A 25,637-nucleotide genomic window follows, 5' to 3' on the forward strand; every position below is an offset into this window, starting at 1 on the left:
AACCAAAATAGCAGGTGTGCTTGAAGACGCCCACACAGTCAGTGTAACCAACAAACAACAATTTACACTCAAAGTGTAATTACGTGTTCCCACTGCTCAAACCTCATTTATTTTCTAACTGTTTGTCTGCTCTACTGATCTCTTAACAATATGTGTGTCATTAAGTAAGCAGTACACTTTCAATCACTTACACTGCATTGATGTGGATTGTTTTGGTATATACTGTATAAAGCAAGTCTGTTTTGCTCTCTGCACAACATGTACATAATACACAATTTTTATTCAAGGATTAAAACATAAACTATATGGGAATAGTGTACATAAAATATGACCTTATTAGCTGTACAGGAACGTATAATTGAGAATCAAATGCTGTGCAGAGCCACAGCTACAAGCACACAGTTCAACACAGTGCAAAACAGCAGTGTTCAACCAGGGCCACCGGCTTCCTCTGGCTTTCAGGAAGAGAAGTCATTGATCATCACAATACAACTGCAAGATGAGTTTCCATTTATAAGTAACAGCATGTTCATGTCTGCGTCCTTCATTTCTAACCTGTTTTGACATTTCAAGCATATGATTGTATTAGATTTTTTACATGTTGTTCTAATTCTGCGTAAATGCAATCCCTTTACAATCAATCCCACTTAAACAATCCTTAAGACCAGGTCCCCTTTGATTGCAGGGACCTGGGCACTTGTCCGTCACAAACCAAACTATAATTGTCTATAGTCCAAATGAAACATGCTTTGGTGAGTTTATAGAAAAATTTACAGACAAGTCTGCAACCATGAATACATGAACTGTTTCAACTTCATAAAGAAGCTTTAAAGAAAGCTCAACAAGAGATTTTTTTCTGCCCGCGTTGACCTTTTCCATCACTTCTGCTTTCCCACACCACCCCTTACATTCACAATTTAACTACTTTTCTACCTGTGTTCCAGTGAAGTGGTCCTTGACATACTATAGCACAACCTGACCATCACCACAACGCTGGCCTTCAGGTGTTCCAGGAGGCTGATTTTTCCATGGGCCCTGTGTTCAGCTCTTAGTACTGTAGCTTCTACCTGAATCCCTGGATTTCACTCCTGTGCTCCTATATGTACTGTCGAATATCAGTTTTATTTTACTGTTTGTTGACTGCTCTTAATGGACGTTGATACGTAATGGAGCTGTGTTAAGTGACTGCTGATGCAAACCAAACATTTGTTGCTGCATCACATTAAAAGCTTTCCACCAATGACCAGGCAGGTAGACGTGAAACTCATCATCAAAGATTCACACTCTTTGACGATGTAGTTTGTTCAGTTTTTACCCGGATGTTGCATATTTGTTCCTACTGACTTCACTGCAGAGACCTGCACATTGAAAAATTGAGGTTCCCAGTGTCTTAAAGGATAACTTTCGTTCATATTCCAATATTTTGTTATGATATGCTGGTGCTATTCCCCTCTGAGCCCGTGGTGGCATGTTATCAACATGAACGAGTTTCACCACAGATTATGCATTATATAGAGGCTGTGCATGGATGCCCCGAGTACTCGCATTATACGGATGTACGCGCCGCTCCTCCGGGGCTAATTTCTTCAAAACGACTCCAAATGCCACCAAAGTTGTCTGGGTGAGTAAATGGTCGTATTTAATGCTACAAATAAGGTCCAGGTTGTAAAAAACGAAAGTTATCCTTTTAAAAGGTGGCTCAAAGGGGTCCTGACCAAGCATGCATATTTGTTGAGTTGGGAGTGAGATGGTGGCAGTTCAGTACTACGTTCAGTCTGTTCCAAGCTGCCATGCTCATTTCAGTAGAAAGCTAGCTTCTACAAAGACCACACATTTGGTTAACAGCTTAGCAGCCTATCATTATGAATGTTTCTTCTGTGTGAGTTTATTTACGAGGCTCCACTGCGAAGAGCTGCTGATTCCAGTGTATGTTTGGTTTCATTGTTAAATATTCATTTGCACACACCTCTGTGAGGTACTTATGGGAAATAGCATTTATTTGTCACAAATTCAAGGGTGCTGTTATACAGGACTAATTTGCATCTACATTTGATTAGTTATAATAACTGCAGAGAGGAATAGTACAAACAGAAAAGTTGTCCAGGTAAACTACTTCACCTGACTGCGTGGTGCAGTGGAAAAACACTTAGACTGTGCCAGTACAGCTTTAATGCTCATGGCATGGATTGACATCACTAGCCCACCCCCTCTGTCATGAAAAACCCTATGCATTGGTGATTGGAAGTTGCTCACTTCACAGGGACAGCAATGTGCAATTGCAATTGCCATGGCCCCCCTGGTGCTGGTGAGGGGTCTGATGTCAGATGATAGTGATGATGATGATGATGATGCTCACAGCTGGTTTTCCAGGTTTGTGTCAGTCGATCTTGAGCAGAACGGAGTTGTTGCAGAAGCCTGTTTTGAGAAGAGCTGCTCTCAGTTGTCAGTTGCTGCTTTGTAGCTCAATGACATCATGTTGTTTATTGTCATTCACATCAGCTGGTTCCACATTAAACAGTCCAGCAAATGTGTTCAGTTCCTTTCGAAACCTCTCACACTCAGCAGCATATTCAGATGTCATGGGAACATGCTCAGTGTTTCCTCTTTCCATTTGCACTTGTCACAGCTTTAATTTCACTTCAGATGATTTCACATTTGAAAGCAGAGAGCTGAGAAGCTGCTGGAGCTCGAGGTTCAGCTCTGAGAGGTTCTTGGTAATGTCCACCATGGAGGCCAAATCACACTCTTGCTATCACTGAGTGTCCACGTCAGGTTCTCCTTCATCTCTTTGAATTATTCCAGACAAACTGACACTTTGGATCTGGTTCTAGCAGCTCTACAGCAGCAACAAGGCTGTCCTTCACAAATTCTCCTTCTGAATGAGGTTTCAGCTTCTTAGCTATTAGCTACTCACCACAAAACTGGCCTGCAGAACAGTATCTCTATCAGAATGTGGTCTTGTGGAAGCTGCTTGTTTCACACCCAAACTCTGCTGTAGAGCGCTAACTTTATCCAAGCACATTTGTCCTTGCAGCTCCTCCACTTTAGCATGTTTCAAGCTGTAATGTTGGTTGAGGTTTGCCTATTTTATGTTATTTTTTATTGATGAAAAAATAGCTTTTTTGTATATATGAACTGCCTCATGGGCCAAATCAAATGGTCTTGCAAGCTGTACACAGCCCAATAGCCGGAAGTTCCCCACCCCTGATCTAGACTTGATTGACTCTGTCCTATATTTATATCAACCTTTGCTGGGTGATGCTGTGTCACACAGCCTTCTTCACTCCCCCTGGGACACCTGGAACTGTCAACAATGTCATATGATTGATTGTGCAATGCATATTTTTGATTTACTCCTCCTGGTTTTAATAAAACTCTTGTCTTTACTTTTTTCTTTGAGGACGTTGTGAAGCATGTCTGCTCCCACCATGACTTGCAAGGCTCACCATCTGGCAGGGACGCATTTCAGCAGCAGCCTGAGAACAAGCCAAATTAGATTTAGTTTGGAGTAAACTTTGCTGCTACAAGCTGCCGTTTTCTCACTGTTGGGATAACACTAATCACCTGTGATTACTGAGCATACTGTAGGCTAAAAGCACAAGCATGTGACAGAACTATGCATTGTACAACTTGTGTCAGTTTACCAGACATTAGAAGCTGCTGATCTCAGTTCTGTGATACAAAGGGCTGATAAAGTGAGAGTGGGTGTGTTTACCTTCCACTACCTCCCTTTGTTCTATATCTATGTCAAGATATGCAGGATTAACACAGCATTTACTGTGTATCCACATCCATTGGACGACAAAACAATGTCCTATTCAGCACTCAAACAGCTGCATCCACTTTAATTGTCTATTAAAGAATGCACACTACAGGGCCAAGGTTACATCAGTCATGCTGTATAAACTTTATCCACCTGCATTTTGTTGCTCGCTCCCTCGTCTCCCTCTGTCTCCTCCTTTCCTTTTTCAAACCCTCTCTTTCTCTCCTCTCTCTATCAGCCGTTCGTATTCTCATCTGAAAGAGGAGAACAGAGCGCGAAAGAATAAGCATGGGAATGCAAGGACGCGTGGCGGAGAGAATACTAAGCACTGATGGGTGTTAAACACAAAGCCCTGCACACACACCCGTGCGCGCACACACACACACAACTAACACAGGGACAGAGGAGTGTATATAAGCACACATTGCTCAGCGACACATAGGCACACACACATATACACAAACACACACTCTGCTGGGTATTAGCGGACCCCTTGGTGCAGGTTGAATAGAATGTATTTGTACCTCAGGCTTAAACAGTGAGGATTATGGGGGATACGAGGGGAATGCTAAAGCCAGGAGGGAGGCCAATGACCTTGGTATGGACTCAGAGGGAGGAGGAGGAGGAGGAGGAGGAGGAGGAGTTGGTTGTGGGTGGCACATCATTCAAAATTGCAGTAAACATGAGCGCTTAAAACAATGATGGCCTTGTGTTGTTGCACGTGTGTGTGTGTGTTCGGTTTGTGAGAAATCAGTAACACAGCCATCAAATATTCGGTTGTGAAGCGTTTCATCGGTCCAAAATGATGCAACATGTTTTTAAATGATGAGCTTGTACTTGTTTGAGATTAGCATCAATAATACATTCATGCTTTTGTTTTTCAGCAGTCTGTGTGTTTTTGTGTGTGCATATGAGCGTGTGTGTGTGTGTTTGTGTGTGTGTACATGAGCAACCACTTTTCCCATTTTGCATGCGTTTCTGTGTGCCCAATTGTGTGGAAACAGGGGATGTATCATATACTTGTTACGAGTGGCCTGACAGAATGCATAATTCATTTTCATTTGGGCTCCTGTAATAGGGTGTGTGTGTGTTTGTGTGTGTGTCTGTGTAGCAGCCGCTGGGAATGTGCTTTTTCTTGGTCTAAATGTTTGAGTGTGTGTGTAAGAGAGAGAAAGTTGGCACATCCGTGTAATAACCTGGGATTGGATGTGTCAGGCCATTTCTACGAGTGTTAAAGAAAGCAGGGAGGAGAGACAGGCAATCTGATGAGTGGAGCTGCATCTCATCTCATCAGCGGGGGAAAAGGGGGATGGAGAGATCGTAGGATGGAGGGGGGGTGGGAAATGGAGAAGTAACAGGGGTGCTGGAAGAATCGCCAATGCAGAGGAGCAAAGAAGAAAATGTTAAAGTTCAGGAGAAAGGAGGGAGTTGGGCAAATACGAGATGTAAGATGGATACAGAAAGGATGAGGAAGGGATGGATCAAGAATAGGGCAGAATAAGAAGGGAAGGACAGAGAAGAATTAGAGATGAAGTCAGGAGATAGAGGATGAGTGTGGAGAGCAGTGTGGGGCAAAGATGATGATGACATGAAGATGAAGGTAGGAGGGGAGTGCAAATACTGAGAGAAATGATGGAGAGATGGTTGATAGAGAGGTGGTTACAGCAGGAGGGATGGAAGAGCTAGTGAGAGGAGATTGACAAATGGAGAAGATAGACCAACAGACAACCTTGGATAAACTCACAAAAGGCTTCCAGGTAAAAGTGTGCTTTTAGAATAAGCAGGAAACTCCTGCCTGAATATCTCAGGCTGCTCTAAAGCTCATAACAGATGCAACAGTAGGGGTGTAACACAATGCAATCTTTCTTTGTATGAGTCTCCGTTTATTTCAGCAAGCACCGTATGATTTTCACTGGAAGTTGCCAGCAATCATCCATACTTATATTTTCTTTGTTGCATTGTTAAGTGCGGCCATTCATACTTCTCATATTCTCATAGCCTTGGCTGCTTACCAAATACAAAAAATACAAACATAAACATTTTACGATTCGCCTAAATGAATCACATAAGGATGAATAAAAACGAGAAAGGTCTGCAGGCCTCTATCTACCTCATCTAAACTCAGTATGAGCAAAAGGCATCTAACAGCTGGAAATAGATTCATACTGGAAATAGAACAGAAGGCTTTAGTGGGAAAATAAGTCAGCTCATTGGGTAACAGTGCATGATTTTTCTTTCAAAACTGGAGGTGGTGTATCTAATGGAAAGATGCCCACATACAACCCCGATTCAAAAAAGTTGGGACACATCAATAAAACAGAACGTGATAACTTGCTAATCCTTTCTGACATATGCTCAATTGAAAACAGTACAAAGAAAAGGTTTGACCTCATCAGCTTCATTGATTTTTGTAAATATCTGCTGATTCTGAATTTGATGCAGCAATATGTTTCAAACCAGTTGGGACAGGAGCAACAAAAGACTGGGAAAGATGTGGAACGCTCCAAAAACACCTGTTTGGATCATTCCACAGGTAAACAGGTTGATTGGTAACAGGTGATAGTATCATGATTGGGTATGAAAGGAGCATCCTGGAAAGGCTCAGTCGCTCACAAGCAATGATGGAGTGAGGTTCACCACTTTGTAAACACATGATTGTTTAAAGGATGTTCCTACATGGGCTCCAGAACACTTCATTTTACACAGTGTCCCAACTTTTGGGAATTTAATTTTATACAAAGAAACTGAATAAAATAGAATATGAAAGCTGTTGACATAAACAAGCCATAATAGGTCATTGGGGATTATTACAGAATTAAAAAGAATAATCAAAAACTGGAGGCTGTTCATTCAAGGTAGGTGGTCCAGACAAAAACTGAAAAAGCTATTGAAACTGGATTTCTTTCTCTCCAGCCTTCAGTCGCTGAACAACTAATCTGGTGAAAAATGATGAAAAGTTATTGAGGAGGAACTTCACAGAATGTCTGATTTTGAATTTCTAACTACACTGTGTTTTTAGCCTGTTATGTGTTTGATTACATGACTTCAAACCTCATGAACAGTCATGCTGCTTTGGCTACTAGAGGTTCCTGGATGTGTGTTCTCACTGGACATCACAGATTTAGTAAAGAAGAAATTAACGTTCATATTCAGTTATCCTGAATGAGAATGAGAGCAACAATTAATAAGCCACAAAAACTGGAAGCAAAATCTTAAAATCAGTTGTAAGTCTCACAGGAAGACGATAGAAAGAGACAAGTAAGAAAGCGACATGATCTCTTTCTCAAGAGTTTGCTCATCGACGGCTGCAGGTGAGCTATTGTAGGGGCTTATGGTCTGGGCCAAAGTAAGGAGAAGTTCCAGGAACTAAAAGCATGGACTTATCAAAATCAAAAACTTTAGACAATTTAATTTTAGCTGAGAAAAACGTGGTTTGTCGTAATACTGCCCTGAATACTTGGCTATGAAATAATAAGCTGGAGTCAAAACCAACCCCAAATTGTAGTAGAGCCTTTTGTATTGGGATTGTAACTGTCAAGGAGAAAGAACTTCAGATTTGTGTTTGTTCTGTTGCAGAAAATTGCTGTTCAGCTCTTAAAATCAGACAGACAGCTGAGGAGTCAGACTATGTCTGCAATGTCAACAGGCTTAGGGGCAACAGATGTGTATTGTCTGCACAAACATGAAAATTATTGCCATATGTGTGATATGAAGCCAAGTGGCAGCACATAAATGGGACGAGATTGACTTGTGCTGTTGGAGGAAAGTAAAGTGGGTGGACTGAGAGATGGAAAAGGATGCTTGAGGAAGAGACTGGGATGTATGGATAGAACAAAAGAACATGGAGAGAAGGGGTTTGACAGGGAAGATAAAGGAGACATGAGGGGGGATGGAGGGAGCTGTGGACGAAGGCTGCGGAACAGATGGATGGAGGTTGTTAAATAGAAAAAATGAGAAAAAGAAAAGATAGAATAGTATTTAGGGAGATGATTGATGCAAGGATATCAGATTGACGGAGGGATGGAGGAGTGCAGGTGAAGTAGCGAGGGATAGGGTTGGACCGAGGGGATCTGGAGACTGAAGAGGGTGGGAAGGAGAAATGGTGGACAACTAGAGAAGGACACAACGTTTAACAGATAGAGGTAGTGAGCTGTAGTTATAATACCTCACTCAAGAATGGTGTCCGTGTCTGTGAGTGTGTGTTTGTGTGCGTGCACGCGTTTGACGTTAAGGCGAGCTGATCAGTCACCGGAAACTCCCCCGTACCTCCCTCACTATGGGCTGCTTAAGGTCACTTCGTCCCCGTAGCAACAGGAACGTCAGTGAACACCCCTCCCCAAAACCCCCGCGCGACTCTGACCAAATGCCACCATCTGTGTGTATGTGTGTGCGGGTGCGCGCGTACGCGTGTGTTTCCTGAACTTCGACAAATGCCACTGACCAGTGACACCATCAAACCAAACAACGGGGTCTTGGTAGGGTTTTCAGATCGTGTTAAGAGTGTTGGCTTTGCAGCACCGATGCCAAAAACGCACACACACACACACACACAGAGAGAGAGATACACTAATAGTACCCTCTCTCTCTCTCTCTCCACTTTTCTTTTATACTCTTGTTTCACTTTTTCCAAAAGTTTATACTGGTGTGTTTTTGTGAGAGTTTAGTGCTGCATCTGCGCTGTTCTGGACACACACACATGCACACACACACACAGACGTCTGAGCGTTCCTCAGGTATTGAATTAATTGGACTTCAGGCCATGCATGTGCTTCATCTGAATTAATGTGTGCGCCCGCGCACGTGTCCGCGCCCCTCCTCGTTTGCCTGCAGTGACAGGCTCGCCTCTCCTCGCTAATGCTAACACGCTGCTGCTTAGCTTCTAATTAAGATGTATGAGTCACCATGTCTGCGTGAGTGTGTGTGTGTGTGTGTGTGTGCGTGTGTGCGACTTGTCATCATAGTCTGCCACACATGAATGGTGCTGTCTGCGTTGTGTTTGGCAGGGTTGAGCGGTTTTGCGGCCAGGAACGTTGTCTAATTTAAGATGTCACACATGCTTGGTAGCTCATATACGCAAGCCTCTCACAGACTCACTCTGCTGTAGTAGCAGGCAGCGCGCAGAGGCCCAAAGGCCACACACACACACAACCACACTTGTGCCATAGAACATCTTGATGGATCGACAGTTGGGTGAGGGGGTGTTGATGAGAAGCACACACAAATGTCATCTGTTTGTGAACCCACACACACAAGTATGCACCACTTTTTAAAAACAGCAACCACTGTGCCTTCAGTGATTACTACAGCGTACATGCTAATCATCAGTCATCATCCCGCAGACACATGCATGCTGACATAAAGACACTTCAGACATATGGTCTGTTCCATCCTATATATACATGTATAACAGAGCTCAAGAATTTAAGTACATTTTTGTGCAAATCAAGTTACTGCTGTCATATCTTTAAGTCAACAACTGTACAACACTATACACCACACTAGTCGATGTAATATAAAGAGCAAGAAAGTCTGTAGATGGAGCAGAGTGGGGTGGGTGGATGGGTTAAACAAACACCCCACCCAGGAGACCGGGGACTCAACAGTGAACCGAGTCACACTGATATCTAAACCTAACCAAGTAGTTCTGGTGACTAAACATTAAGCTCATGTTAGAAAGGCTTTCTGGCAGAAAGGCTTCGTGCCTCACTGGGATGAAAACGTCTTGGACGGCTGGAACAGTTTCTCTGGGCCTCTAATATGACTGTTGATTTAGTTGAAAGCCTGGTGAGTCTCATACACTAAAGCAGGGGCTCTCAAACTCAAAGGTCAGCATCTAGTTTTTCTTCAAGGGCAGAAGATTGGAAATAACAAAATAACATATAATGAATTACAGGAAGCAAACAAAAATACCCAGTTTGGGACTCACTACAACAGTTGGCAAATGAAAATAATCCCAAGTGCATCTAATAGACAATCTTAGTGAGTCTCTGTGAGGGTCTGTTTCTGTAGAATGGAGAAACTATCAATTATGGGCTTTTCAGCTCATTGCCAGGGGTTGGAAAGCTAATCGACGATCACTCTCAGGACTGGACCTCTTCCACTGGTGAGAAGTGTCACTTTATTTCTATTCTGTTGGCTGGATAGGAAGCTTTGTCTTTGTCTTTGAGAAGCCCTGCCTTGTTCCTTGTGTTTTTGTGTGAGGTGCCATTGGTATTTGATGGTCTGGCAAGAAGTAGTTTGTATTAATCCCACAATGGGGAAATCTGCAGTGTTACAGCAGCAAAGGGGATAGTGTAATAGTGAATAGCATTAGTGGAAAGAAAAAAGAAGCAAGATATGAATTCACGTTATTGCATGTAGAAAATATCAATATTGAACAGTTCAGTGTATAGTGATATTGCACATGAGTGAATTAGTCAGTTTGGGTGTGTGTGGTCCACTGGGAGCTGTCAGAGTGTCCTGCATGGGGTGGGACATCAGGGGTGACAGCTTAGTCATCATCCTCCTTTGTCCCACCACCTCGAGTGGGTTGAGAGGGCATTCCGGGACAGAGCTGGCCTTATTAACCAGTGTGTTAAGCCTCTTCCTGTCAGCAGTCGAGACGATGGGGATGATGCAGATGATGAGGGGGTGCAGCAGGGAGGACAGGGAGGTGCAGATGACTGATCAAATCTATAGAAGAAAAAGTTCAGATCATTCACCCACAGGCTGCAAGGTGGGTTTGTGGCCACAGATGGTTTTAAGGCCCCTCCAGACTCCACTGATGTCCTGTTCCAACTGATTCTACACCTTCCTCCTGTACCTGATTTTTCTCTCCTGGATTTTCCTCCTCATCTCTCTCAGTATGGTCTTCAGCTTCTCTTTATTTCCCTGAGAAGAGCCTGAGAAGAGAAATCCAGGGTTTGCATCTTCATTGACGGGAATGTAATTAGTTTTGCAGGTATTAATCATAGCACTAGAGGAAAAGTCAAAGGATCACCAATGTCATCGTCATCATCATCATCATCATCTAGGAACCATGATCGCCCACACCATTCCATCATATGGAGTTTAATACAGATCACCAAAGTAAGTAGAAGTGATCCTCTGAGGATCATGAATGTGTGTATGAAATTTAATGTCAAAGCCGATTAACTGTTGCACATTTTTGAACTTTCATTAAAGCATTGCTGGAGGCACAGTGTCATCAATTAGGAACGTTCTTGACTTTCTCAGGAGATCACCCGGCCTCCCAAAAAAGTAGTGTCTTGACAAGAACATATGTTAATGCTGAACGCTCTTCTGATCTGGCTGATTTCACTGTTCAGCTGTAGAATGCTTACTAGACAGACTGTTTATCATCCTCCGAGGGGCTTTTTGTTTCCATTGCTGCTGTTTTTTCATTTTTTTTTTGCCACTGAGGCATGTTGGCAGGCTGCTGCCAGGAGCCTGACTCTACCCAGCCAGTACGTCACTGCCCGACCGGGAGCCTTTAAACAAGTGCACCCACACACAAACAAACAAACACACCTCCTCCCTTTCATTCCATCTTCATATCTTTCTGCAGCATGCAGGCCTACGTATCCTTACTGCTTCTGAACTGATTCGTTCTACATTTCAGAAGTAATTGTATGCAAACAGCAGTTTAAATTCTTTGTTTCTCTCCCTGCTGTTCTCCTTGAGCCATTTCAGTTTGTTTGCTGTATTAGTGTTTTATCAAAGGTTCGGCTGTTCTTCAGTGACAAGTGGAGTGATTTTTGTGAGAGGGCAACATTTCACTGAATGGATGTTATGTATTAAAATGAATCTGCTGAGGAGGAAGTTGTTGATTTGTTGATCCAATTGATGCTCTGTTGGGCCTTTGCATCTGTTGTTTGTTGCTGTTTCCTTCCAACTGAGTGAACCTTTCAAATGTTGGAAATCATTTTTAGCACCTACGCTTCAGCAAATTAAAGTGTTTCAACAATTAATATTGGAAAAGCTTGTCTGAGCTTTGGGCACTGAGACCAAAGAGACACATACATAATCTATTAAAGGATAACTTTCGTTTTTTACAACCTGGACCTTATTTCTAGCATTAAATACGAACATTTACTCACCCAGACAACTTTGGTGGCATTTGGAATCTGCGGCGAAACTCGTTCATATTCCAATATTTTGTTATGATATGCTGGTGCTATTCCCCTCTGAGCCCGTGGTGGCATGTTATCAACATCTCTGACGTGGACGATGTCATTTCCGAATGCTGCGCGCTGCAAGCAGCCACTCTGCGGCGGTCGGCTACGAATACGCAATAACGAACCATAGCTGTGCCAAACTACAGCTAAACTTTAATGGGAGCCCACACAACCACGGGGCAAACTCTCCCATGTATGTGTAGCATATCAAGATCGAGAAGATATTAAGATGTTTGTGGGGTTACCATGGAGACATAGGGGTTAAGGCCATGATTATGAGCCACAACATGTCTCTTGCACATCTGGCCAGCAACCTTTGTTGTATGTCATTCATCATCTCTTTTCTCCAATGTCCACTCATCTCCAAACCATCAGTTACCCATCAAAGAATGACCACAGAACGTTTAAAGAAAAAACTAAAAACATTTGGGGAAGGTTACGATGGACAGATCTTAAGGGATAAGATTTCCAAATTTTCAAATCCACATGAAATTGAGCCATTTGTTCAAGTGATCAAGCCAAGATCACATTTCTAATATTCTCTCTGTGTACAAACAGAAATTCTGATTGATATTTACGAAGTGTATTCTTTAACTATAATTACAACACAATAAATAGATGGTCTTTTCTGATATGCTGTCATTTGATGTTGTTCCTGAAAGGTTGCGGTCCAATTAACGTCTTTACCTACAGCATCAGGTCTCTGAGCTGGCCCTGTATCTACAGCATTATGGATGGGGTTACTGTGCCCCCTCAGTTGAATTCATTCACTGCTCCAAAAAATCTGAAATATCTTTACAGCTATGAGTCAAACATATTGGTATCAGAAGACTAAACATTGTGTAATGCGATATAAAGCACAAAACTGTCTGCATTTAAGACCATATCTGGATAACCAATCAATTAATAGGCAATGAATTAAGATAAATCCAATTCTAAAAGTGATGTGCAAAACTTAACACTGATTAAATAAATATGGACTTAAGAAAGAGGTTAAGCTACAGTACTGAAAATGACTTGGCTAACATTAGCTCACACATAGCCCAGCTGCAGTGATGGAGCTAACATTAGCAATCCTCTGGACATGAACGCTGCTGAAGCAGAGCAGCTGATGGAGACTAACGTTTGCCCCATTGATTTGTGAACAGACGGGCCTGCAAGCCTGACTTGAACAGTACCATAAGCTGAGGAACATTCTAACTGACCACAGACGTGCAATGCTGGGCAGTTGGAAGAGTCAGGTCTTGCAGCTATCTTTTGAGCATGATCTCGCTGGAAAATTGTGAAAGGATTAAGCATTCGCAGCTGGTGATTCCCGCTCTCTTAATGATGAGTTGATAAATCCATTCATGGATGGAGAGCAAATGTCTCTGCTATTTTCTCCTGCCAGGTGAAAAAAGTGATACAAGTTGTAATATAAGTGTGCCATCCATTCCTTACACTCCTCTGCCAAACATATGGCCGTGTCTCAATCTTTCATGGGACCCTCAAAACTCTCTCTCTCATGTGGAAAACTGGTTTCACTTGAATCGATTGATGACGTCGGTTCAATGTTTCTATGAAGCCTCTTGAAGGCCTTAATGAGGCATGCGCATGAGACCCACTGTCACTTTGTAGAGAGGCAGTTGTGATGTGTTTGGGTGTTTAACATAATCCCTAACGACCTTCAGTCCCCTCTGGATGTCAATGGTTGTTCAAAGGCTTTCAACATCAATAATAGGGAACAGGGTGTATGAATAGCATTAAAGGTATCCAATGAGGCCAGCAGGCCTGAATGAGCTGGACTGCTCACCAATTAACAAGACTAAATAATGAAAAATACACGTGTTTGGCATACACTGGGTGTATGGGTGGACGCCTGAGATTTGGCATCAAGCTCAAAGCTGTTTAGTTTATCAATCTCTTGACCGAGAGAGCTCACAGGCTTATGATTACCATGTGCTATGAAAAATTATAAAAGTCTAACATCATACTGCTTTATCTGACAAGGAAATTCAACTGACTAACAGTGACAGACTCAGCTATTTTAAAATAATGAACAAGTTGGAACAGCGGCAGGAGGCAAAAAAAGCGTGTTGAATGGATGTTGACTCAGGAGAAGACAAAGATACTCAAACATTGACTTTCAGAGATGGAAAAAACACATTGAGAGCTTACTTGTACTTTTATTACTTTTCTCTGGTGGCATGGCTCTAGTTATTGCAAAGTTGTACACAACTTTTGTCCTGATTGAAACACTCAACTATTGGATGGATTGTCGTTGAATGTAATACATCCACCTATGGTCCCCACAGGATCAAGACCAATGACCTTGGTGATCCACTGATATATCCTCTAGTGCCACCATGGGATAATTGAATTTTGAATGAAATTTCTTGAGATTTGGTCCAAGCATTCATGTTCCCTTCAGGATGAATTGCCATCACTTTGGTGATCTTTAGCTTAATTTTTCCACTAGCACCACCATCTGGTCAAAGTTTTGTTCAATACTTTCTTGTATGATCAAATATCTGCAGAACTAATGACGTTCCACTCAGCCTCAGCCCTGCTTCATGTTTTACTAACATGTTAAAACAAGATGATGAACCTGGTAAGCTATAAATAAATGACAAATAAATAAACAGTACTATACCAGCCAAACATCAGCATGTTAGCATCGCTATTGTGAGTGTGTTACCATGCTGATGTTAGCATTTAGCTCAAAGCACAGCTGTTACTCAATACAGCTGCAAGGGTCTGCACTATACAGACACACACATCCAAGCTGAGAAACAGCCTCCATCTAAAAGCAATCAAACTGCTCACCCCCATGCAACCAAACACTGAACACTGAGCTGTCTACCTCTGCACAGCATTCTGTCACCCCGATGCTGCTCCCATTCTTACTGTCATTTATTCCATTGCATTATTGTGCATATTATGTATTATATTCTATACATTATTGCACTCATTATTATAGTACCATTATTACTATTATTATGCATTACATTATTGTATTATTTTGTGCTACTATATTGCATTCCTTATTCCACATTTCACTCGGACATTATTTTATATATTACATATTGCATTATTAAAGCTGTTGTTCTATTATTAAATTATTAAATTATTGTACAATATCACAATATTACATTATGTATTTACCCATTGCAACCCTGCTGATATCTTACTGTCGACTGCACTGCATCGTGTCCTTTGGTTTACTGCACCTTACTCGCTCGCCATTGTACATCACTATACAATACAATTCTACAATTTTCTACTGTTTTCCTGCACTGTCTTGTTATCCTGCCCTGAATTTGAATTGAGTTGACTTTAGAATGGAAGAAATATGTTTATATCTGCCTGTATAGTGACAAATGCCTTCTATGCAAAATACTTGTACAGTAACAAACAAAAACATCTCTAAATAGACAGTGATTAATCCATCTGTCCAGAAAAAGGCCAAACAACTTGAACTCTCCATCTGCCACAGCATATGGAATCCTAAAGACGTGTCTTCAGCCCTGACAGACAACACAGTTTTTACTGGCAATGACATGAAATGAAAATGTACATCACCATCGGTGTGCTGAGATATCCTACTAACAAGTGAGAGGTAATTTAAACTGCTTCACATAAGCCGCTGGTGGTGTCTTTCCACTTCCCTGATCATGATTTTGAATATGTTTATGTGCAAAGTCTAACGTCAATGCTTTCTTTCAGTTTGATGGAAATGCATGTGGGTATTACAGTATCTGAAAGAATTCTAAACAGAGGAAGAGGTTGGAGAATTTCCTCAGCCTGTAGCGGAGCATGTAATCTTTCAACTAAGCATGAAAATCCCTCAAATTGCAGGTTTTTACAGGAAAACAACAATATACATTCCTGCAGTTGAACAACAGGAGTTGGAAGTATTCAGAATCACTTGGACCTTGTCCATTCGTCCACCCATTATCTATACCTACTAATCCCCTGCAGGGTTTTGGAGGACTGGAGCCTGTCCCAGATCCGGTTGAGAGGACTCAGGACGGGTTGCCAGTCTATCACAGAGCTAATAGAACCTTTTACAACATTAAAATACATATTTAATGATTGAGTACATTGTAATGCTAATAGTAGTTTAACTTTTCTATTGCGACATTGGGTAATGATACATTCAATTACAGCTGCACCAGTGGATATTTTTGGCATCTTGGGAGTAAAGATAAAAACTACAAACACAACAGAAATATCACCTTACACAGCCAGCAGATATGGAGAAACATTAGCATTCATTTGCAGCTACATGTGATCGACGACCCAACAAGTCAAAGTCCAGCTTTCCCTCTCTTTAAGTAATGATCCTGAAAAGGAACAAAGCCATCTAAAGGATACAGAAATCTTTCATAGAGTTGAGGAAAATGGCAGATTTGAGAGATAATTCTCAGTGGCTTCATCACTTCAAGTGACCCCTTTCAGTCAATGGCTTCTGTCGGTAGTCACCTCTCTGTAGTCTTGCTCAATGCCCCACCCAAAGCGCTATCTGATTGGTTAATGGCATGAGTAATAGCCTATCAACACCGAAGGTCACTGTGCCACAGACAGGCAAAGAGGTTGGCTGGCTGATTGAGAAGCCCTTTTCTCCTAATGAGAGTAACACCGTTCTATTCTTTTTGTAATTTTAGAACACAGATTCATATGTTGTGATAACGTTTGTAGATATCTGAGTTCATGTTTTACATAATAAAGTTATTTCCACAAAATTACTTATATTCAGCTGTGAGCAAATGGGTTTACATGCGATCCACCTCGTCAGTCAGTCATATACTGCAAAACAACTTGCACAGAGGCAATGTATGCAATCACTGATGTCTGCAAAGCAAAGCAATTTGTGAACACCTAGTCTGCCTGCCAAGCTGTCAATCAAAGATCCCACTGATAAAAAAAATAAAAATGATAAGAAACGTTTTATTTATGTTCATAATTTAATTTAATAAAGGACAGAAAATCTGAATTCCTGTCATGATTCTTTCATTAATGGCTCTTTTTACTGATAAGGCAGCTCAATCAGAATGTCGTGACATGTTCAGGAGGATAAATGGTTTAGGTTTTCAGATTAATTTTCTACCTGAAAGTCATGGCCAAGAGAGATGTGCAGCAGGAATAGTTTGACAGAACTACAATTACCTCTGATTACATTCCTAATCATAATCAGACAGGCTCCATGTTGTCCGTGACAGGGTTGAACTCAAACAGTGTCCTTGTCAGAGAGCAGTGCCTGATAATGATTGTGGTTTTACGCCTCAGGTGATAGATGATGTGTTCTGTGTTTGAAAAGTGTTTACTTCCCACAATAAACACATCCTCTATCAGATGCAGTGATCAGAAATGAAATTATGAACTTGTTTTCTCATCTAAAATGATAAGGCCTGAATGGCCCCCATTTGTGTGAATCACCCACGTGTTAATTGCCTCCAGCTATTCTAATACACATGTAAATTCAGTTTTGTAGTTCATTTACAATGATTCCCAACCATTTAGCATCTCATCTGTCCGCCTGCTATTACAAAATGTATCATCGCCCAGTGCAGTGTGAGCACCATGTTGTTATTTTGGGTGCTTTTAGAGATGTTGTTAAATGGCACAGTTGCCCTAATGGATTCTGCTGGAGACCAGTGCAGCCAGCCAACTCATCAGCCTTATGAGGCAACTCAAACTATTGTACCCGCTAGATGAGACTTTGGTTCAAAGTGATCAGCTTGGATGCAAATGATAGGAGAATAATAGCTAATGGTGCATGATGTGCATCCATTTTTACATTCTGCTGAGGTAATAATGTGGCATTCCTCAGATACTCATTTCATCTTTTTTCTCTATCTTTCTTTGGGAAAAATGCACTCATCCACACACACATAGGACATTTATCCTCCAAATGAAGAACAAAAACATACATCATTTGGATCGCCAGTGTTTTGCAAAACCGTTTTAAATCACTGTCACAAAAATGAAAGCATTCTCTGATCTGACACCACTCTCTTTGAAATGTGCGCACATTTCAACACAAGGCTTGGTTAAGGTCAGGGAAACATTGCAGTTGTATTGAAGGAGTAGTTTTACCTTTTGGGGAATTCCTTTATTTGCATTTTTCCAAGCGTTAGATGAGAAGATTGAAGCTACTTTTCATGTATGTCCAGCCAGCGAGCTCATCATAAAGCACCATCAGGTCATGGCGGTGTGAAAGCTAGACGTTCTCCACAGGCCCTCCCTAAAAGAAACCTCACTCCTCTCTGAGTTCTAAAAATCTGCAGATGATTTAACAGCTTTTATTAACTGCTCAAGCGATGAGACATATCAGTAAAACTAACAAGAGGGAAATCAGACACTCTCCTTAATCACCAGTTATAAGATAAGTGCTAACTAGCAGCCGAGCTTCTGGCAACATGTAATCTTTCACGGCCTCTCCTGAGCTACACACGAAGCTCACATGGAGGCCATCGGATCCCCAAAGACTGGGAGTTTTGACCGGTGGGGGAGCTAGCTGGTATTAAAGCGGACCTGGCAACCCTAAAAGAAAGACTAGCGTCAGCTGAAACCCATACCAGCAACTCCCAGCCCGCAGAGGGGAAAATGCTGAAGCACTCCGGGAGAAAAGGATAGCTCCGGCACCCAGGCCACCAGCTGTACTCCCTCTTCAGCCATTATTATGATGGAAGCTGCTCAAAAGAAGCTGAAGCCATGTATGTTGTTATTCCCCGACTTCTCCATGAGATACAGAAAGAACGTTTGCAGTGCAATGAAGCAAAAACTCCCCTCACAGGGGATCCAGTACGACTCGGCTTTTTATGGTCTGGGTCAGGAGGAGAGCAACGCTAACGGATTTGGACAGAGGACATTTTTTCTTTGCTTTTCTCGGCATGTTATCTGTAAAATTCAGCTTGATGGAACTTTAGTCAAAGGAGAATGCTTTTTTGCCCATAGAAAGACTATACATGATGAATGAGACATTGGTCACAGACTCACTCTACCTCCCATAAAATACACCTGAGAATTATTTTGTGTTTTCCAATACTTAAAAAAAAGAAGAATATCGTACTTATTTACAGTGCTACGAAGAATCCTGTTGCTGGCCAGTTTCATTTCAACACTTACATATACACACACAGTAATATATACAGTGATATTTTTTTTAAAGTTAGTTTTTCTGTATTAAATATTTGAATATTCACAGTACTCCATATACAGCATGCAGCATTCATCAATTACTACTATGGCAGTCTGAAAAAACAGGGCAGAGACTTGTGATAGTCTCTGCCCTGTTTAGAAGATAGAAGAAGATGGCAGAGAGCAGGCTCTGCAGCTCACTTCTCTACACATACTACAGGTGTAATTACATTAATTCATGAATCAGTTCCCCTCAAGCTAAATGATACAACATTAGATCCTGGAGGATCATTTATTATGATTTCCTCTTTGGACATGCGCTCAGCCTGGTGTACATAATGCTCCTAGTAAATATGATTCAAACTTTTTTAACAATATCCTCCTCATTCTGGCTTGTCTTGGAGAAGAAATGATCATAGGAGTAGATAATTGCACCCGGATGTGTAATGACCAGAAAAACAACCTTGTTGATTCTTGTCACTAAAGAAAGGCTGTGTTGGATGAAATAGCCCAGCACATATTTTTTTAGGTTTTTATACTGATTAAACAAATAAGATGTAACGTAGTGAGTTCTAGAGGTGCTGGTAAGCAGATTCTGTGACTGTTGGACGGAGCCGGGCGACCTGTTTCCCACTGCTGTTGCTGATGTTTCACATTCACCAGTGGCATTAATTGTCACATCAAACTCCCAGCAAGAAATAAAACAAGCACATGTCCCAAGATGTCAAATTATTGTTTCAAAAGAACTTTGCTCGGTTATTGGTTGTTTTTTTTTTAATTAACATTCTGTTTATTGAATTTTTCCATGTTCAAGACAGTTGTACAAGTAAATTATTGTGAACATATTATTTTTCCCCCAACCCGAACCCCCCTCCCATTCCCTCTCCCCATTTCCCATTACTGCTATACTGTATATCAAGAAATGTACTTACAGTAAAGTTATAATACAATAGGATCAAGACAGAATAGGTACAAAAAAACTAAACTAAAATTAAAATTGAATCAAATTAAATAAGATTCAATAAAATTAAAAATAAAATAAAAATAGTAGTAATAACAAGTAGTAATACCAAGTAATAATGACCTCTCAATCAGCTAAGTCTGCTGTGTTTAAATGATCTAGTAGACCACCCCATACTGCTTGGTTATTGTGAGAGAACCCATATTGTTATGGTTAAAATAATACCCACTCGGCTACTGTTGAGAAAGATGGTTAGAAGAAATCAACACTGACTGCTGCAGGAAACAGGAAGGTCTGACGTTTTGTCGGCCCATCAATCCTCCCTCTGCAGACTCGTGACAGACTTGTGCCTTTGTCACTTGAACATAAACATATACGGGCATTTGGCGAAACGATTGATGAGTCTCATGAGTTAGAAGTCGTTATTTTTGCATAATTAGTTATTGATAGTCATAGATTTGTCATCACGACTGATTCCCTGCTGTCAGCATCTGCTGTCTTGGTGCACTGACATATTGTCACAAAATCCACTCCTGTCAAACATGACAAGTAAATTTAATAAACAGTCAAACTGTGTCAGGTGTCACACAAATTATTAAAGTACCTCACATCACCGGAAAATAAAATGTAAAACTTCTAGCATGTGCACTGACTATAACCAATTACTCAGTGCCATGAGGAATAATCATTTCTGTCCCTCCCCTCTGAGAGACAGCAGGAGCTGGGGAGCCAGCCGAGCTGTCAGAGGAGCTGCGAAGAAACAAACATGTTGTTTTTGTTATCATGAGCTGTCGATGGAATCTAACCATGCACCTAAACTGACATGTTTCTTTACTACCTTGCTATGAAAGCTGAAAATCCAACTTGCCATGGATTTTGTGCCGTCTTCAGTGGCAGGAGAAATAAGCACGCTACCAAGTCCTGATGTCACAAATCCAGTTCAGAAAAATAAATATTGTCTCGTCACGTTTGTCGTCCACCAATTCTGCTGCTGCACAAATCAATATTTTCATATGAACAGTGGCTCAAATGTGAAAAACCCAACTCTTTTCTTTTGGGTTCTTTTTCTTTTGATATGAGCTTATACAACTTAATAAGATAGCCTTTAACACCACAGGAACATTTATACACTAGCTTGTGTAACAGGGTGGAAAGTTAGAAACTAGATTCCAACTAACTTATTATGACTAAATCACGAAGCTGTGATCTGATAATTAGTGCTGTAAGACATATGCTGTGTTAGAAATGGAACTAGGTGGTATGAGTCCTAAAGCCCTGGAAGGTAACACATGGAGCAATCTACCCTCAATAAAATGTAATGATTAGAAAAGTGTGTTGCCTTTGAGGAGAACGGCACTTTCCTGTGAATATGTGATGACTTGAAGACTATTTAGAGTAAAGACATGATGAACTGCAAATTTGTGGAAGTCATTTTGTGGACTGTAGGGATCCTCCTTATGGCCGATTGCAGTGAGGGGAGATGGATGGATGCTGTCGCGTTACTGATGACTTTGTGTCGCGTCATGATGAATTTTTCTTTCACTTGAACATTTTAAAAACTAAGGACAGAGCAATATGTTTTAGGGGATTACCGCTCACTGTAATCGAAGGCAAGGAAATTGAGTTGGTGCCCAGCAATAAATATATGCCGCTGATCGCAAAGTATGCCTCAAGAAACGTACAGGAGCAATGTGTGCAGACCTTACAGCAGCACTCGTTTTTCCTGCGGGAAATGATCCCTTTTAATGTCGGTGATAAAAGATGACCTCGCTTCATCACAATTTTGTTCAATATGTTTTGACATTTTGTATCATAAGCTGAACTGACATGCTGAGTGTGTATAAATCATATTGAGGAGAAATACATGGCCAGGGAAAGAGGAACAAGGTAATGACATGTTGTTATGTTGACTGCTCCGTATCTTTCTCCTCTTCAGAGGTCAGCTGAAACAGCATTAGTAGTGCGAGTAGCCATACAGTTTTAGCTGCATATTTTACAAATGATATATATTTCTCTGCCACTGGACTGACCTGCTGAGTTATATAAATGACTGCTTCATGTTGTGTGTTTGTGTGGTACATTATCTACGCATTATTTGTGGGTCTACAATGTGTGTGTGTGACAATATGTGAAAGGGGTCTCTGGTAGTGTTGACCCAACCCTCAGCTTTACGGAGCATTATTGGGAGTTTCATCTCGTTGTTTAGCTGTCTGACTGCAACTTTACTGTTTTGCTTCACTCTCGCTGCTCTCATAACACTGTTTTCGACAGCAGCAGGCAGCTGTTTTCAGAGAAAAGCTCTAAAAACCCACTCTGCAGTAGCTGCTCAGCACCAGACAGCAGGCAGACACAGCTAGTGACTAGCTGGTGAACACAGTGGAGCGTTTAGCAGCCAGAGAACCTGATATTTTCCTCAGGAGTTGGCGGAGACCAAAAACAGAGCTAACAGAGAGTCAGTACTGGACATTCAACATTCTGTGACTGCTGGATGCAATGAGCAACTGTTTGCTAAAGAAATCCACAACATCAACTTGGTTTTGGTGATGATAAATCAATGTTCCAATGTCCCCAAGTGACTGAAAAACCAGTCAGGATCACATCACATTACACAGCATCACATTTAGGTGGTGTATGACACTCATCAGCCACTTATCTACTTCTCACCACAACACTCTTTACCTAAACCACAGTCTTTCCCTTGACCTAACCAAACCTTAACCACAGCAGTGTCACGTCATTAAATGGGTTGTTGTGTGTTTTTTAAATGGAAATTCAGAACAGTATTGAAAGGCACTGACAAATGACATTGTCCTTTCTTTAATGACGTCAGAGCAGAAAAGACTTGTATGTGTCATGTTGGTGGCCGTAGAAAAATGACATACTTTGTTGTTTCATCCAGAGGACTTGCTGGCTATATGCTTCAAATGATGCGACACCAAGTGACTTCATCGCTGTGTCTTCCTCTTAACGTCTACAGCCGTTATCAGCTCCGTGAGGCTGTTGTACAAGTACAGTCGGCACCGCAGTGTTTTGAGCTGAATGTGAATGTCAGCCTGCTAACATGCTCACAATGACGATGCTAACATTCTAATGTTTAAAGGTCACGTTTACCAGCTTTAGCATTCTTGCTCAGTGTGTTAAATGTATACATTTGCCAATTAGCAGTAAACATAACGTATGGCTGAGGATGATGGGAAAGTCACTAGTTTTTGATGTCATGAACCAAAGCTGACAACTGCCCCGGTGATAGTGCCGGGGAAAAGTGAGGAGAGAGAAGGTTCTCAGGATTCTCCCTGTGGGGAAAAATTTATCCAGTAATTGCAAAAATATTTCCGTCTACACCAAAGTGGTGGACAGACCGCCGGACCGACATTACCATACCTAAAGCCACATCACAAGCATGGCTAAAAAAACTACGAATTTAAACTGAATATTGCACTGCAGTGATATTGAAAAGAAAAAAAAACTGACAAAATCTCAAGAAAATATACAATTTGGCCTTATTTGTTTGGCAAAGTCAATGCTGCTAATGTGTTGTGAAATTTGAAATAAATCTTTTAAAGCGTAGCTGTGTTTATTATTCCCTTTATCTGTTTAAATTGTGCCAAAACGCTGCCAGCGGTGATAAGGGCTGAACTAAGCTACATTAGGGCAGGCTCCTGTCTAGCAATACATCTGTCTGTCTCTATCGCTCTCAAACACATTTCTTTCTCCTCTCCTTCGCTCACGGAGGTGCTGCTGTCTCTTCCTCTTTTCACTAACTCCCCCTTCGCTGAAAGGCAGATGCCCAAAATCAATTGCATTCACTCAATTTACATCAGCTTGAGTCAACACGGCTGAATGAAATGGAGGGACGTGCACGGCTCACACCAGTCAGAACAGCTGCAACGCTCTGCTCATCAATAACACAGCTGATACACATCAAGTACAATGAAAGGGCACAGAAAACAAGCATTGCTGTTGAATCATAGATAACAGTATGCTTTCCTCTCCGGAGCAGCACTGTGGCAATTCAGAACAGACCATTTTGTATACTATCACTTCCACTGGCGGCAGCTGTACTGTCCTATAAGTGAACCCCACTGCAGTGACTGTATCATCTCAATCCACTGGCCAGGAGGAACTGCATGTGACTGTACTGTAAGGAGGAAAGAAAGCCTCAGACTTATTGTGAATTTATTTTTACCCAGACACTGAAAGCCTTGACTGAAAATACTTGTCAAACAAAAACAAGCTTTAATGCAAATTTTAATGAGGCTTCTGGGAGATCCTCAGGGTAAATATAGTTGCATTAGTTATGTCTTCAATAAGTCAATGTTGTGGAGAGAGAGAAACATATTTCAATCAGAAGAGACAAGTGAATGAAGTAAAGATAATTGTTTATTATACAGATGACATGTGAGGTCTCATCAGAAGTCTTTGGTGTTTAGACTCTACAGGGAGATTTTATAATCGAATGGTGTCTGCTCTGAGCAGCAGCAAGATAAATCCCCCCATGAAGTCCTGACACTGGTGGTGGTGGTGGCTGATGACTCCGCTGAGACTGGGATGATGAAGCTGATGAATTTGCAAAGACTGGGCAGTAATGGGGAGGTGGAGGGGAGGTGGAGGGGTGAGCATAGCAGCAGCATGAAAGAACTAAGGCAGAGAGAGGCTCATATTTAAAAAGACAGCAGTGAGATGATAGGCTAACAGTGAAGTGTGTTGCTGTGCTCTTGGATAGATGTGACCAGCTGATGAGAACAGCTGATATCTCAACTGACAGCCACACACAATGACAGCAAGGAAATTATGAGTGAGCATGCATGAGAGGAATGAGTGCAGGATGGAATGAGGAATAAGCCACAGGCAAAAGAATAGTCTTCCTGACTGAACCTTCTCTAGAGTTTCATCATTCCATGAATAAACTATTGTTTGGCCATGTTGAAATTGATATTCCACAAACTCTTTGTGTAAGACAAAAAGGGGAAAAACAAGAGATTTCTGGATCATTAACTCACCTGCTCATTTAATATTGAATAAAATCGAGCAAAATATCCTAATCTCAACAAGCTGTATAATCATACGATGCTAAATGAAGTGCATTTTAATTAATTCTAAATGCTGGTTCCTCCTAAAACGTGACGAGTGTTACGGAACGCAAACTCCATTTCGCCTTTGAAATATTCATAGTGTTAATGTATTGGCAAACACAAACAGCTGACGCAAGTGTTTGCTCTGGGATACTGGGCTGGAGAGGGAGCAGCATCTTCCCCTCGCGGGAGGGAGAAATTCAATTGAAGGATTTGGAGAAAATCCTGTCGGGTGAACTGTGTCTGCTCCAGTTGCAAATGCAGTGTTCTCCAGCATCCTGTTGTTTCCCTCAGGGCTCTGCGTTAGTGTGTGTGCCTGTTCGTCAGAGACTGTGAGGTGAGGGGGCGGGTTATAAAATCAAAGTTTTACGTTCCCGAGACCTCAGAATTGTAAAGAGAAGTGAAAGTAACAATCTGCTCCATATTCATGGAAGTGAGTGCACATGTTCTTTCTCTCTATAGTTGTGCAGCACGATTGAATCGATGACCACAGAGATGTTCTATTTGCTGATGAATATGATCACTTTATTCAAACCCATACTGCAAATCTGCAGCCTTCAGGA

The sequence above is a fragment of the Chelmon rostratus genome, chromosome 2 (genome assembly GCF_017976325.1).
Source record: "Chelmon rostratus isolate fCheRos1 chromosome 2, fCheRos1.pri, whole genome shotgun sequence".
Classification (NCBI taxonomy): domain Eukaryota; kingdom Metazoa; phylum Chordata; class Actinopteri; order Chaetodontiformes; family Chaetodontidae; genus Chelmon; species Chelmon rostratus.